The sequence below is a fragment of the Gorilla gorilla genome, chromosome 16 (genome assembly GCF_029281585.2).
Source record: "Gorilla gorilla gorilla isolate KB3781 chromosome 16, NHGRI_mGorGor1-v2.1_pri, whole genome shotgun sequence".
Lineage (NCBI taxonomy): Eukaryota > Metazoa > Chordata > Mammalia > Primates > Hominidae > Gorilla > Gorilla gorilla.
Genome location: NC_073240.2, coordinates 40580369 through 40597419, shown reverse-complemented (window position 1 = coordinate 40597419; position 17051 = coordinate 40580369). Strand labels below are relative to the sequence as shown.

General features: G+C 39.9%; 1 protein-coding gene across 8 annotated transcripts in view; it reads left to right on the top strand.

Annotated features, from left to right (window-relative positions):
* GPR176 (G protein-coupled receptor 176) overlaps window positions 1–17051 on the top strand; it is a 120201-nt gene that overhangs the window by 31111 nt on the left and 72039 nt on the right. Inside the window, exon 1 of one of the 8 annotated variants that reach the window (XM_055363358.2) lies at window positions 13590–13713. The exons of the other annotated variants lie outside the window; for them this stretch is intronic. The gene's annotated coding sequence lies outside the window, so the exon portion shown is untranslated. Of the gene's footprint in view, window positions 1–13589; window positions 13714–17051 lie in introns of those variants that run through there. 8 annotated transcript variants of the gene reach the window in all.

Below are 17051 nucleotides of genomic sequence, written 5' to 3'. Positions count from 1 at the left end.
TCAACATACTCCTCTGGAAGAGGATTTAGGGTTCTCAGTAAAGAACTTTGAATCTTTCCGCTTGAAAATCATTGTGCCAGGCTTACTAATAGGTGGTATGATTTGAGCGGGTGAGATTTTCTTCTAGGAAAATAAGTCCTCAGGAAATTCCAGAAGCTTTAGACAAGTAAAAGCAGAAAGGAGACAAGCTTTTTTTTTTTTTAAATTTAAATTAACTGTTGGATGCTGCATAAATCCTGGTCAGGTTTGCATGACTCTGCAGAGCCTCTGCCCTTGCTGTTTTTCACCTGTTGGATGAATGATTCATTTGCCCCTGCTGTTTCTCACCTGTTGGATGAATGATGCTGCTGTTTTACACAGCGGCATTCCAGCAAATGTGGGTGGTGGGCCATTCACCTCTTTGTGTTGATCTGGAAATACGCATTGTTCCATTTATGCCTAAGCCACCTCAGTCTTCCTCATTAGCAAGGACTTACATATGCACTACTATGCTGGCTTGGAATTTAATTCTTGACTGTGCTGTTTTTAACCAAATAAGGAAAACCCTGGCCTTTTTCTGCTTCTAGGACCCAGCCACTTTTGAGTTGCCAGTGTGTTTCCAAGTATGGGTTTTGGATTACCTGCATCAGAACCACTTCCTGTGCTTGTTAAAAATATTCATTTCTGGGATGCACTCCCAATCTACTGAACCACAGCCTCTGGAGTGAGGCTTAGGAATTTGCATTTTTAATATGTTTCTCAGGTAATTCATAGGTACATCGAAGTTTGAGAATCACTGGTTTAGACTCATAGAATATTAGAGAGGAAATAACCTCGTGTTCCCTTGGGGTCCCAACGTATGGCCCATTGGAACAAATGCAGACTGATTGATGCTGGAGTTAAGCCTGGGAAAGGTTGGTAGCATACTTTTTCCATTTAAATTAGGAATTAGGATACCCACACAATCTGTTAGGTCAGTAAGGACAAAGCCCCCTCTTAATGATCACTATTATGTGACACCTTGCTATTAGCAGGCCCAGGTCTGTCATTACAGTTGAAGGTGAACATAATTAATTACAGGCATTTCATTTTCAGCTGTTACAGTTTAATTCTCCTAATGTTATATTATGGAACCGGAACATTTGCATAATAATTTACAAAGGAGATCAGTGTGAATAAGCACTTTTTGTGCCTTTGACTCAAGCTTTGTCACTCTAATTAGTATCCGTGTGCCAAGTGTGGATTCTCTCAACTCATTAAAATTTTTGAGATCATTCAGGCTTCACACTTAGATGTTTCAGACCATTTGGCCCACTGTTGAGGGAAAAACAACACAGATATCTTAACTTGGTCCAATGCTGTAATTTTATAGATGTGAAAATCAAGATGGGGGTGGGGGATGAAGTGACTTGTGCAAGCATGTCAGGGCTGGAACAAGTCCCCAGGTTGTGCTGCTTCTAGGTGGGCGTTCTTTCCTTCTTACGGCTGACACTCAGCAGGAGGGAAGTATACCTGTAAAATTCTCTGCTGAGTCTTACAGTTCCTGGTAGACAAAGTCTAATATTCCCATTTCTTTCTTTCTTTTTTTTTTTTTGAGACAGAGTTTCACTCTTGTTGCTCAGGCTGGAGTGCAATGGCACGATCTGGGCTCACCGCAACCTCCTACTCCTGGGTTCAAGTGATTCTCCTGCCCCAGCCTCCCGAGTAGCTGGGATTACAGGCGCCCGCCACCATGCCTGGCTAATTTTGTATTTTTATTAGAGATGAGGTTTCTCCATGTTGGTGAGGCTTGTCTTGAACTCCCGACCTCAGGTGATCCACCCACCTTGGCCTCCGAAAATGTTGGGATTACAGGCATGAGCCACTGTGCCTGGCCTGATATTCCCATTTCTAAAGACGCATTGTTTAGTGTTCCCTTGTGAAAGCAGGGAAATTGCATTGAATTGTCTATTCAGTATGAGACTTGGAGAAACTGTCTTTCTCTTGTCTTCTACATCAGTGTCTTGTTCTACATCACTTTTTGAGATAAGTACAGTGCATGGCTGACACATGTAATTATTTTCCTTTCTTGCCATAAGCAAATGGAATCAGCAATCTATTATTTTCTATTTTTCTTACATATAACAAGATCCAGAAGATATATGCATAGCAACAAAAAAGGACATTGTGTGATTACAAAATTCCTATGATAAATCTTTATTCAGAAATAAAGATTCTGAAATAAAGATTGCTTCATACCTAGATGAAGCAATCTAGACCAGGGGACTGCCCTCAGTGCCTGTGAGAGCAGGTGTGTTGTAATTATCAAGTCCTGTGATAATTGTGCTACACTTAATTAATTGGAAGACTTGTCTCTAATTTACTTTGGAGACCTCCAGGTGATTCAGTTAATGGGGTAGAGCAAGGAGGTGGGGGATGGATTTGTTTTTATTTTGCATTTCCATTTTTCCTTCTTACTCCCTGATTTGCTTTGGAGGCCATCCTGGCTTTTAAAAAGGGCACAGATAGATTTCTTATGTGGAATTGGCAGGAAACACACTCTGTTGAACAGAGCAATGCTAGAGGGTTAGCTTGATTCCCTCAGAGGTTGCTGAGGAGCTGGTGTATCTTTATGTCCTCTTTTCAAATGCTCTTTGAGGTTGTTGCTAAAGTAGTTTTTTTATAATAGAGTGTGTGATCAATCCTTTTGGGGAAATATGGGTAACATAAGTCAATTGTGAAGAGTAAGTTTGTTGACAAATGATCGGGAACTTAGAACTATTTCTTGAAGGGAAAAAAACTGAAGTTAGTAGACAGTTTGAGGTTTAAGTTGATGGTTTTTGACTTGTAGAACTTAGCAAAAACTTTAAATGTTCTTTATCCTGTGGCAGCCTCTGCTCCTTGCCTACTCAGTATCCATGCTTTTATTATTCCTTATTTAAAGGACCCCGGTTTTGTTTAGGGTAACAATGTGCCCAGATAAAAATACCTTCCAGACTCTTGTGCAGAGTGGGGGTGGCTGTGTCACCAGGTCTGACCAGCGGGTTGTGAGTGGAAGTTTACTGGGTGGAGCTCTGAAATGCTATTTTTCCTGGTAAAAATGAAAAGCTGGGGCATGTCTTTTGCCCTTGCCCTTGACCCTTTCCCCCTTCTGCCTGGTATACAACACCTAGGGATACATTCTGCCTGGATACAACACCTAGGGTTAGAATAACCATCTTGCAACTATGAGAACACAAACCATGTGGGAAAAATGGCAGGGAGGAAATTAGAAGTCTAGGTCCTTGCCATAATGACTTCTTTGAGCAGCTGCCCCAGCCCTCTTCTGGAATGTGGGTTACATGAGAAAAACAACCTTTATCAATTAAGCCATTGTAGTTGAATTTCTGATACATAAAGTCAAATACAAACTTGGAAAACTGCTAGTTAGGTGGTCCTTATACAAGATGTGTTTAATCACAGTATAATTCAATGGACAGTTCAGCTTATTACATACAGTTGGAAATTTTGGATATAGAGAGATTCCCATGTCTGCTAGGCTTATTTTTTGGAAATTACAATATGCAGAAACTTTCCAAATATTGGTCCACGTAAGGCAGTGCCTAACAGCAATTGGGTATTACCTGCACTGTTTGCAGCTCTTTGCTGAAGGAGTATTATGTCAAAAGTCAGAGGGATTAGGAGCCAACAAGTTAGTGTGACCCCTTGTTTGAAGGGAGTGGGCCCAGAGGGGTTTGCCTACAACCCACAGGTAAGCTCTGTGAGCACGACCTGGTAACTGCTTCTGAGAGATGTTTGGAGTTCTTTTATTTTTCCTCTTCTGGGGCAGAGATGTTGGTCCAGGATCACATCCATCCATAAATCTGTTACCTTATTTGAGGCAGTTCCATTGAGCAGGCTTTCTTGAATACATTCATTAATCAGCAAATAACCATATTTCTGAATAAAGATTTATCATAGGAATTTTGTAATCACACAATGTCCTTTTTTGTTGCTATGCATATATCTTCTGGATCTTGTTATATGTAAGAAAAATAGAAAATAATAGATTGCTGATTCCATTTGCTTATGGCAAGAAAGGAAAATAGTTACATGGTGAACGTTCCAGGACCTTTAGACCTATGAAGAAGAAAATTGTCCAAGGACCACACAGAATATTGTAGAGAGTGTTCATGTGCCATCATGATGTTTCTCAGACTTTTAGCAACTGCAGACCACTTAGACACTGCTTTATGTACGAGTAGACCATAATTTGAGGTAAATTTTTAAGAAGTAAAAAAATTTTAATAATGAAAAACTTGTTTGATAAATGAGATGGGGGAAACTTTGGGAGGTGATGGATATATTTGTCTTTCCTTCATGGTGGTAATGGTTTCACGAGTGTATACCCCAAACTGTTTGAATTGTGTACATTAAATATGTATACCTTTTTTCATGTTACTCATACCTCAATGAAGTGTTTTTTTTAAAAAGCATGCTTGAAAATTAATAGTAAATGTTTCTCATATCAGTGAAAGATAGTATAATTCTGAAGTAAAATATCTAATATTTAGCTATATGATGGGTTCCTTATCTAGTGTTTTTTCCTTCTTCATTATTTTACCAAAATAGAAAATACTTCGTTATAATTAGAGTCTGTCAAGAATGGCAGTAAATGTATGATGGTTCCATCAGTTTGGGAAGTTTGGATAATTCAGATTGAAACTGTCTAGAAATAGTGGCAAGATTTCCACCTGAAAATCAGAGTCAGGGTTTCATCAGGTACGAAGTCTACAAGTCTCTAAGCACATCTTCAAACTTGCTGTTCAGTCTTCTCAAAGAAGCTCTATACTTACTCTCAGTGTTCAACATAAACATGTTTGGGTTCTGGATGAGAGGATCAGGAATATCCAGATACTAACTGCATTGCCGACATTTGCCACTTGAAGCTATGGAACTGCTCCTTCCTGACATTATCTGTGTGGAACAGGAATCTTCCAGTCTCATTCATCATTTCAAAAGTCTGCATGAGCACCCTTGATGACAACCACAGTGCTTCTGGGGGAACAATCAGTCTAATGCCCTCTGCCCATTTCTTTGCAGAACATGCTGAGAAAACATATACTCAGATCTGATTATATTCACACTTGAAACTATTTTCTACAACACCACATTAAGATTAGAAACCATATTGTTGTGTGTCTTCTGTTTTGGTGAATAAAGAAGTGGGTGTTTTGGCATAAAGGTAACACTTTTATTTGTGTCACACCTTCTTCCTTGCTGCAAACATAGCTGGTTATTTCATCAGCACTGATCCTAGTGCACCTTTTCCAATTTATATTATTGCCTACAAAAGAAATGTTAACTCATGAAAAGTCTCTTCCGTAGATTGGGTTCGTGGTAACACATAGAGCCAAGAGTTTTTAAGTACTTCTCCCTCAACTATGTTCCGCTAATATGCTAGTTGATATGCATACTCTGCATATTATTGATTTCATTTAACTATAAGGCAAAATACATGCTAGTGTACATATATGATTGTAATTCTTCCACATTGCATGCCATTGATATGTGATGTTTGATAGAGCCATTAATAATTTTGCCAATACTTGCATAGTCCAATTTTCATCTGAGCATGTGATTTGTCATTAACCTTGTGACTGGCTTTATCAGTTTCTTAGAAATAGAATAATCTTTATTTGTTTTGTCTCAGGAATATAACTTTGAGTAATGCTTCTGTAGTTTTGGTCTCTTTCTGCCCTTAATGACAAAATGAGTCAATTTCATGCCAGAAAGCATTATTTTGTACTTGTTTTGGAACAATTCAGGAAGTTTAATAGGGAGGTTGCTGTGCACATTTTGAAATGTAGTTTGAAAATATTATGAAATCTTTGACGCTTCTAGCTGCTCTTTGATAAGAGTTTGTGACAGAAACACACTGGCAAATGGAATAATTGTCCAATATATTCCTTGGCAGTTGCTGGGACCAACTTCACTTGTGAGAAACCATCCCAGTTGCATATTCACATTCTTTACTTGTACTAGAGTGAGATTCACTGTTTGTATTTAAAACATTATTGTGAGGTCTAGGATTTTTGTTGCTATATTCATTACTATGTTTATACTGTAATGAGCACTTTTGAACCATCTATTCATTTGTGTGAGCTGGGGATAAAACACAACACATTAGTAACAGTGAGAAATGTAAATTTCATTAACACAGAGTAACACACAAAGATGTTAAACTATGTTAAAAGGGACCAGCTGCACTCAGTACTGCTTTTAAGATTGTGGTGAGTGTGATGATTATTAAGAACATAACTGCATTGCTGTGAAAAATCCTAATCAGTTTTGCATTCAAGTGTAAGGTGTATGGGAATAAAACAATTTCTCTCAAACAGCCAAATCCCCCAACTGGACACTTGACCGATTGATTGCCTGAGAACGCTATGCTGTTAGGTCCTTTAGTGACATAGTAGGTAGTAGGTAGACAGTCATGCCTTTTAATAGGAAGTTTCTAAATGTATCCATTCATTCATCAGCATTAATTGAATGCTAAATATATGCCAACCACTTTATTAAATGCTGGAGATATAAAGATGACTAAGATTCAGTTGCTTCCCCAGGGAGCCAGTTTATGGTCTGTCGGGGAAGACAGAAATATGAACTAAGTTATAATTCATTATGCTAAGTGCAGTGCTGGAGACAGGCCAGTGAGAGCAAAGCATGGTACTTGGAGATCATAGACAGGGTGGTGGGAGCATAAATTATAAGGTGAATAGTGAGGCTGGAGGGGTGGGCAGAAACTAGATCCCACAAGATGGAACTGGCTGGTTAGGAAGCTTTGAATTTGTCTTCTAGGCCTCAAGGAGCCATGGAGTGGTTTTAAACAGGGCAGTGATAAGGACAGGTTTATGTTTTAGCAAGATAATTCTGTGGGCTGGGTGAAGGCTGGAGATGATGGAGGTAAAACTAGAAGTAGGGAGACTAATTATGAGGCTGTCGTGATTTCTAGCTAAGATATAATGAGGACTTAGGCAAGGACATGGCAACAGGGTTAAAGAGTTTGTGACACATTCAAGAAGTAAAGGAGATAAAATTTTCAGGACTTGGTGATTGACCAGGGGTGAAGGTTGGGTTAAGACAGAGCCAAGGATGATGCTTAGTTCTCTATATTGGGCTTCTGAGGGGGTGGAGGGGAAAGAGAGAGAGAGTGAAAGAGATTGAGTTTAGGAGAAGCAGGTGGGGTAAAATAAGGTATATAGGAGACAAAGCATTAGGTATTAAGTTTGGTACAAATTGACTTTGAGGCACCTGTGAAATACCCAATTTGATCTAAGAATCTAAAGCTGGAGGGTCATCAAGTATTGAAGTCATCAAAATGAGTGGTAGCTCAAACCATGAGAGTAGATGAGTTCACCTAATGTTGAGTGGACATTTTAACAAGCAGGTTTAAGAAGAGGAGTGCCATATAGGAGACAGTAGACAGTAAATAAATGGTCAAAGAGGTGGCAGGAGAGCTGTGGTAGTGAAGTGCCTCAGAAGCAAAGGGAGCAGAGGATTTCCAGGAGGCAGTGATAATAGCATCAGACCCAGCAGGGAGAGACCAGACAGTGTCCACTGGATGCAGAGGAATGCATGATGACTTTGGGAGAGAACTGTTTCAAAAGAGTGGTGGGGGTCCATTGCTGTACTTTTGGAAGTGAGTGGAAGGTGAGAGAGTGAATTTCTCCCTTTGAAGCCACTGTGCCAGGAGTTGAAGATTTCCTAGCCAGAGAAGTTCTGAGTCTTGAGAAGGTTGAAGGTGTTCACTGTGTGCATGAGTAAAGAGAAGGTTAGGACTTTGAAATTATCCTAAATAATGGCAATGCCTGGGTGGGACAGAGGCTATGAGTCAGATACTAAAATCTTTAGCAAATGAGAAGGAGTTACCTGGAGGCTGATAGGTTACAAAAACAAAGAGGGAGTAGAAAGAGATGTAACCAGATGACAGGAGTTAAATGAGTCTGGATTTTATATAAATATAGAAGGGCAGTGTGTTAGATGTACAAATAGGGAGTGAGTGAGGAATAGGATGACCTTACTCCCAACCTCGAGGTGGGGTGCCCAGGAGACTGCACAGCATTCAGTGGGGAAGCGGGCCCTTGGGTTTTGGTTAAGGCCAAGGTCTGTGAGGTAGGCACGATGTTGTCAAGTGTTAGTCCTATCATGCAACAAGTTGCAGAGGGTCCAGTAAGAGGTTAGAGAGGAAAGGGGAGTAAGGTCAAGGAGGGGAAGCTCTGAGCAGCATGGGCATGAGGGTTTGAGAGTACAGTTTTGGACATATGACAAGGATGTGAAGTGTGGTGGCATTAATTGGCCTGAACATTTCAATAGACCTTTGGGATGAAGTTGCTTTAGGTTTCCCACAAGCATCTAAATATCAGCTGATGACCACTGACCTGTTCCAGTCAAGGCTGTGTGGCTCCTGGGACCATATTTTTCCAACATTACTGAAGGAGGTTAAGTGGGCTCCCAAGCAGCAACACCCTCATTGGTCAAGGTTTTAGTACTGGACAGGGAGTTAAGAAACAGGGTTTTAGGCTAGCTTTGCCTCTAACCTACTTTATGGACTTGGGCGAATCACTTAAACTTTTAAGGCCTCACTTTCCTTATTTTTAAGTGAGGGGTAGGCCCAGTAGTCCGTAAAATGATAGTTGACCCATTTGTTCTCTAGTTTTCTTCCATTAAATGTGGCACTTACGGTACTGTTGTAGTATCATTACAGCACTCAGTAACCTCTCAGTAATCTTCACCAAGGTGTACCACCCTTCAGGCCTAGCCACATATACATACATCCAGCAATGCCTACTCTCATCTTACCTCATCTGTGATGTTCAGGAAGGACCGTGTCCTCAGTGCCTAAATACATGGGGGTTTCTTCAGTGTTGGCCTTTCGGCCAGCCACCCCTCCCTGACTGTCACTCTGGTCATTTGCTTTTTGTTTTATTCTCTTCTTTAGAATAATAGTGAGCTTTATTATCCAAAGAGCTTTAAAGTGGTTTTACAACTAAAGGCAGGAAACCTCGTACACTGGTATGAATGTAAATTAATTGGAACAACCATATGGAAAAGGGTATATAGAGGTTCTTAAAAAACCTAAAAACAGAACTACCATATGATCCAGCAGTCCCACTTATGGGCATGTATCCAAAGGAAATAAAATTGGTATCTCTAAGAGATAACTGCATTCCTATGTTCATTGCAGCATTATTCACAGTAGTCAAGATATAGAGTCAACCTGTGTCTGTAGACAGATGAATGGATAAAAATATGTGATACACACACACACACAAATATTATTTGGTCACAAGGAAGAAGTCTTGTCATTTGCAACAGCATGGGTGATCCTGGAGGACATTGTGCTAAGTATAATAAGCCAGCCACAAAAAGACAGTACTGTATGATTTCACTTATATGTGGAATCTAAAAACGTTGAACTCATGGAAGCAGAGGGTAGAATGATGGCTGTCAGGGGTGGAAGAAATGGGGAGATGTTGGTCAAAGGGTAAAAAGGTTCAGTTGTACAGGATTAATATGTTCTGGAGATCTGAGTTACACTGTGGTGACTACTGTTAGTAATGCTGTATTGTACACTTGAAATTTGCCAAGAGAGATCTTAAATGTTCTCAACACACACACACACACACACACACATACACACACAGGTAACTATGGGAGGTGATGGATATGTTAATTAGCTTGATTGTGGTAATCATAATGTACATGTATATCAAAACATCATGTATACCTTGAATATATACAGTTTTTATTTTCAGTTATACTTCAGTAAAGCTGGGAAGAAAGAAGTGCTTATAGTGAAGGAAAATGCGGCTGTGTCATTGTTTTGAACATCTCTGTCGGGAAATACTGCATGAGTAATGGAAAGAGCATGGAGTTGGAGCAGGGCGCGGTGGCTCACTCCTGTAATCTCAGCGTTGTGGGAGGCCGAGGCGGGCAGATCACTTGAGGTCAGGAGTTTGAGACCAGCCTGGCTAATATTGTGAAACCCCATCTCTGCCAAAAAATACAAAAATTAGCCAGGTGTGGTGGCGTGTGCCTGTAGTCCTAGCTACTTGGGAGGCTGAAGCAGGAGAATTGCCTGAACCCGGGAGGTGCAGGTTGCAGTGACCTGAGATCCGTCATTGCACTCCAGCCTAGGCAACAGAGCAAGGCTCCAACTCAAAACAAACAAACAAACAAACAAAAAAAAAAAAAAAAAGGAGAAGAAGAGCATGTAGTTAGGAGCCAGGGGGCCTGGGCTTGATGCATCTGCGACCTAGTTCATAGGTGGATGCTAATTTAATACAAGGCAATAAAATGTTTAGAAAAATATTTGCTCACATTTGATGGAACATCTTTTGTGTTTGCCTACATTTGGATTTGGGGGAATTTGGGGTGAATATGACTGTAAATGAGTGTGTTCAGGGATGTTCACTTAAACGTATCAGTGTGGCTGGGGTTGGGGGAGAGGTGAAACTTATTCTCCTCTTAGCTTTGTCCTCCATCTTGTTTTTATGTTTTCTGGCAACAGTAACTTTGATAAAAGAGATCTTCCCAAGCCCGATGAGACAGCAAACTAGGGAATGAAAGAAGGGAGGATATAAATAGCACTGAGGACCGACATGGATTTTTTTAGGTGTTTCAGAGCTGCTAGACTCAATAATTGGGTTTTCTTATGAGACTTTTAATTGCTTTATTAAGAAAAATAGGATAAAATAAAATTGAACAAATTAGGCAGCCAAGCTCTGGAACTAGTAAAGAAGGCTCTATTTGTGAGTTGAAGAAGTAATCTTATTTTTTCCCCCTGATTCTAAGACTACTTTGAAGGAACAGAAGATAATGTAGATCACCTATTCTCTTTCATTCTCTCTCTCTCTCTGTCTCTCTCTCTGTCTCTCTCTCTCTCTCTCTCCCTTCCTCCCTCTCTCCCTCTCTGTCTCTCTCTCTTTTTGTAACAGGGTCTGGCTCTGGAGTACAGTGGTGGGATCTCAGCTCACTGCAACCTCAACCTCCTGGGCTCAAACCATTCTCCCACCTCCCAAGTGGCTGGGACTACACGCCCAGCTAATTTTTGTATTTTTTTTTTTAATAGAGAGGGGGTTTCGCCATGTTCCCACTACAAAAATTTACTACCAGAAAATAAGCTAAGAAAAATAATAGCTTTCATGAGATACTGGATAGGCCATTCCATAATAATAACAATAGAAATTAAATTATAAACATTAACATAAACATCAACATCATTAACATTATATCCCTCACTGGAACAACTGGTAGAACACCACTTTGAGAATTGCAGCTCATACTGATCTTGTATGCAAGAAGATGAGAGAGAAGGTGTGTTTAAATCCAATTTTATTAGGCCTTAGTTCGCTGTGCACAAGAGGGTAGTAGCAATGGATTTAAGTTCAAAGGAAAAAGAGGTTCCTGAAATTCTCCCTGAAGCGTAGCATCTGCTATTTATTTCACATGTTTACTATCAATTTTAAATATATGTTAGTAGGACCATGAAAGAAGTTATATGTTTATGAAGCTGAAACATTTATTTTTATTCTTCTGCTCAATTCTCTTCTTCTTCTTTTTTAAAAAATATGTATTTCTTGAGTCAGGATCTCACTCTGTCACCCAGGCTGGGTCATCCAGGCTGGAGTGCAGTGGCAGGATCGTGGCTCACTGCAGTCTCAAACTCCTGGACTCTAGTGATCCTCCCACCTCAGCCTCCTGTATAGCTGGGACTACAGGTGTGTACCACCACACCCAGGTTAAATACATATATATATTTAAACTAAATATATACATATATTTAAACTAAATATATACATATATTTAAACTCATATATATGAGTTTATATATGTGTAAATTAAATATATACATATATTTAAACTCATATATATATATGAGTTAAACATTGGGAGGAATAAAAATAGATTACAAAATATCGCAAAAAAGTACATACCAAATAAGTCAGATGATGACGGGTGGTGGTTTGTGTATGTGGAAGAAACTTCTTTGAGTTAAGCAAGATGATAAAGGGAGTATTTTAAATTTTTATCATACTTAATGGTTTTAAAAACATTTTCACATATGTTATTCACTTTTCTCAACATACCCATTAGGTAAGGAGGCTCGGCATTAAAACCCCATTTCCTACGTGAAGAAATTGCGAGTCAGGATTTGACCAAGCTCATGGAACTGAGTGGCAGATTGGATAAGAATCTGTTTGCTGACTCTTGATCCAGTGGGCTTCCTAATACTGCCGATTGTCTATAAATAGATAGCATTGAAAAGCTCAATATTTACAAATGAGTCAACTTTGCTTGTATGTGAGAACATATGCAGTTCTCCAGGAATGCTTTAAAGTGTCAGCTCCAAGAGTGATATGAAAATATTTGTCCATCTAGCATGGATTCTGCAAAGACAAGTATTTATCTGAAAACACCTTACCAAACAAATTATTTCTTTGTAGTCAAAGAAACAATAGAAATTCAAATTTGTATTGTCATGATAATCTAAGACATTTTTAGAAACGGTTGGTTTTTGCTTTTATCAGGCTCAAAAAGCGAGATAGTGGCTCCCATATTTAGGAATTTTGAAACTATTAATTTTGACAGGTAGAAACAAAGCCATTATTCCAAACAAAAGTGAGTGAACTCTGCCTGGCACCAACAGATGGCAGTATTGGTTGTGTACTGGGCTCCATTTTCTGTTGTTAGTCTATGGTAGACTCACGTTTGCTGGAATTGCAGTTCATTTTTTGTTTGTTTGTTTTTGTTTTTGAGATGGAGTTTCGCTCTTGTTGCCCAGGCTGGAGTGCAATGGCGCAATCTTGGCTCACCACAAACCACGCCTCCCAGGTTCAAGTGATCTCATGCCTCAGCCTCCCGAGTAGCTGGGATTACAGGCGTGCGCCATCATGCCCAGCTAATTTTGTATTTTTAGTAGAGACAGGGTTTCTTCATGTTGGTCAGGCTGGTCTCGAACTCCCGACCTCAGGTGATCCACCTGCCTTGGCCCCCCAAAGTGCTGGGATTACACACATGAGCCACCGCACCCAGCTGGAATTGCAGTTAATTTTCAAGCGTTTTTGTGACATTATTAACCTCATGTAAGGTGTATGGAAAGCAATGATAATAAGAAACATTCTATTACTCCAAGTCTTATTGACTTCTAAGAAAGTAAAGATGACAAAAGGTGAAGCAACAATGATGACTTCCCTAAGTATGCAAGAGAAGAATCACTTGACACCAGAATGTTTCTGAATGACAAACTGCAGACCATGTAACACATGTAAACTACTGTCCCAATGCAGCTAACAATACATAGCAAGATGAAAGAAATGTGATTGAGGAGAAGGAAGAACTTTGGAATTTGTTATTGCATAAAGCTCTGTCAATATAAAAAAAAGATGCCAATTAGGCTAATATTTGGAGGAGATGAGAAGGTTTGGTCTGGTGAAAATGGATGGTATCACAGGCTTTATGACTGTTCCCATCAGCAGATCATCCATGTGAGATGTCATTGGTAAGCATCTGACATAACCCCTGAGGGGTTGTCAACTCTTGGGAAGTTACTATTGAAGGGAGTTGTTACTTACCACACTACAGGTCAATTTTGGAAAAAGATGCCCAAATCTAAGGAAGATCAATGAAAAGAAGAGGAGGATGACTGGTGTTGAAACTCTGAAGTGTCACCCACCTGTTTGGTGGAAACTCATATAGAGACTGCAGACTTAGGTAAGTCACTTGAGACTTACAGACATCTTCTCAATACCTAACCTTCGTGCAATACATTTTGAGTTCTTCATGTCATTAGGTTTTGGGGGAAGCATGGCTAGTTGATTTCATAGATTTCCTTTTTGCACAGTAATTTTAAAACCTGCCCTTGAAAATCTTTAATCAGAAACACTTAGCAGGGGCAAATTTTTATCAGCTTGAATTTCACCATCTGACTTTGTACTTTTCTGCTTGGTGATAAAGATGTAGTTAATGAATAGAATGGCCAAAAGGGGGACAAGAATAGAATAAGATGAAAGACAAATGACTGGTTGGCAATCGTGGGGGCTGGCTTGTGGTGATGGTGAAGGTGCAGGATGCCCATAGATAAGTGTCAGTGTCTCCCACTTGGTTGGTCTACTAGGAAGCTACTTCACCTTCTATTGAATATATATTAATAAGAAAAACTAGTCTCAAAAAAAAAAAGAAAAGAAAAACTAGCCCATGGCTGGTTAATTTCTCATAGAATGAGGTGCTAATGTATGAGCCTAGGTCACCCATGAAATTCACAGATTTATTAGCTCTTCATTTGCTGCAGCCAGTGTTGTAGTTTTCGATTCTATGCTGTCATCTTGGCCTGTGATATCCCTACCTGCGCACAGCTGGTATTTTTGGTTATATTTGATTTCTCTCTCTTCCTCTTTCTCATTCCCAAATTGATTCTGCCCCTGAAATGTTTCCCATTATCACTTGCCACTGCTGTAGTCCAGACCTTATTACCTGAGAAACAGTGTAGTAAAAATTTGGGCTTTGGAGTCAAACTTGACTTAAGAACCTGTTCCTTCCACCCACTAGCTTTATGACTTTGGGAGAGTGCTTAACTTCTCTAAGCCTCTGTTTTCTCAGGCAGAAAATGTGGTTAGTTATAGCACCTACTTTGTGAGGTTGTCTTGAAGATCAGATAAGACAATACAAGTATAGTGCTTAATGTTTAATACATGTTAGCTATCAGCACCTGTATTTTTCGAATGGACTCTTCACTGTTTTTCATTTCTCTGATCTTTAGCTTCTTTAAGCCATTTCTCCTACTGCTACCAAAGTTATTTTCTTAAAGCACTGTTTGGATTCTATTACTCTCGTGATTACACACACACACGCACACACACACACACACACACACAGAGATATTTTGGATATTTGTCCCCACCGAAATCTCATGTTGAATTGTAATCCTCAATGCTGGAGGTGAGGCTTGGTGGGAGGTGTTTGGGTCATGGGAGCAGATCCCTCATGGGTTAGTGCTATCTTTGCGAAAAGTGAGTGAGTTCTTGTGAGATATGGTCTTTTAAAGGTACGTGTGGCACCTCCCCACCAACTCTCTCTCTTGCTCTTGCTTTCATCATACGATGTGCCTGCATCCCCAGAAGCAGTTGCTGACATTATATTTCCTGTACAGCCTGCAGAACTGTGAGCCAATTAAACCTCTTTTCTTGTAAATTACCCAGCCTCAGATATTTCTTTACAGCACTGCAAGAACGCTCTAATATACACACACTAGCAGCAGCAACAACCACACAGTGAAGTCCTTTCCTGGTATCTCATTACCTAGAGGATAAAGTTGGTCTATTTTGATCTCTTACAATTGGGTCTCATCCTGCAAGGGATGTCCTGTTGTGTCCAGCCTCATGTCCTGCTGTATCCAGTTGTTAGCCTGTACTCCTCCTTCTCATACTCCCCATCTTCTCTGCACACATCGTGTATGTTTAGCTTTCTCTCCACCATTGACTTCATCCTGCTTCAGTTTGGAATGAACATCCCAAATGCCCTCACCTATTCATTCTCAAGGCCCACCATGTCAGACTTCATACCTCTTCTTTTCTCCTACAATGTTGTTTATATCTCTGTTATACAACTTATTTCTTCTTGCCTTAAAAGAGTTTTACTGAGTTATTTTCATGCAGCTGCCACCAGCATATTCCAACCTTGGGAATGTAAGGAACTTGTTTTAGGAATCTTTGTATTCTCTATAGAGCCTAACTCAGTGGGTTGCATATTTGTAAGTGCTCAGAAAATAAATGCTGAATTGGATAAAATTGGCCTCATTATCCCTTTCCCATTAAAAAGCAATCTAATTTGCTAATTCAGGGTTTATTTATGAATGTCTTTCCATTTTAGCTTTTAGGTCACTCAGTAGGGATCAGTACGTAGCATGGTATTGACATTAGATGAATGTATGTGCTTTGAATTCAAATCCTAATTAGTTAGATTCCCAGGCAGGTTGACTTTTTTGGTTGCTAGGAAATCAAGTAATAGAAAGGTAGCACTCCATCAGTCATTGGTCACCTGCATGGGTGGAAAAGTTCGTGCGGATACTCTTGAGTTTATTTAGGGAAGCTTGGGAAAGGGTTTTGAAGCTTTTAGCCATAGAGCGGTGAGGAACTACAGTAGAGTGTTAGGAAAGGGGCCATGAGGATGAGGTCAAGGTGACAATCGAAGAAGGCAACTTAAGCATGTGGTGACCACTGTCTGTTGTGTACTAGTTCTGTTAAAGGCAGTGAATCCTGCCCTGAGGGATGGAGGAAGTACTGTATTTCTCTCTACAGAAATACTTTGCAATGAAACATACTCCTACATCTCCACTCTCTACCTTGCCCTGTGTGATAAGAGATGGAAGGATATTAACAAAGAATGGTTTATTAGTCCCCACTTTTTCTTTATGGAACTCTCTTACTCTTTGATATCATGTCAGATTGGAACCTCAAAATATTATTTTTTGACTGCTCCATTAGACCTCAGTTTGGTGTTCTTCATCTGTTTTGGGCCACTGGCTTATTGAGGATATGATGCAAGTTATGAACCCATTCCTTAGTTAAATGCACACGTACTCTAAAATTTTCATATAATTTCAGATAGTTTATTGACCCTCCCAAAGTCTGTCCTTCTAATTCCCTTTTTAAATTCTGTGCTTGCCAACTATATTAGTTTTCTATTATGCTTGACAGTTAGTGACTTAAAACAACACAAATGTATTATGCCAGTTTCTGTGGGCCAGGATTCTGTCATGGGTAAGGTGAGTCCTCTGCCAGGGTCTCACTAGGCTGAAATGAAGGTGTCAGTGGGGGCTGCAATCTTATCTGAGATTATCTTAGCTGAGGTCCTCTTCCAAGCCCATTCAAGTTGTTGGCAGAATTCAATTTCTTGCAATTCTAGGATGGGGTCTTCATTTTGTTGCTGGCTATTACCTGGGACTCTAAGCTCCTAGAAACCCTTCCTCAGTTCGTAGTGAGAGGGCCCTCTCACAGCATGGCACCTCACTTCAAAGTCAGCAGGAGAATCTCAGTCAGTGGGCTCTGACAGAG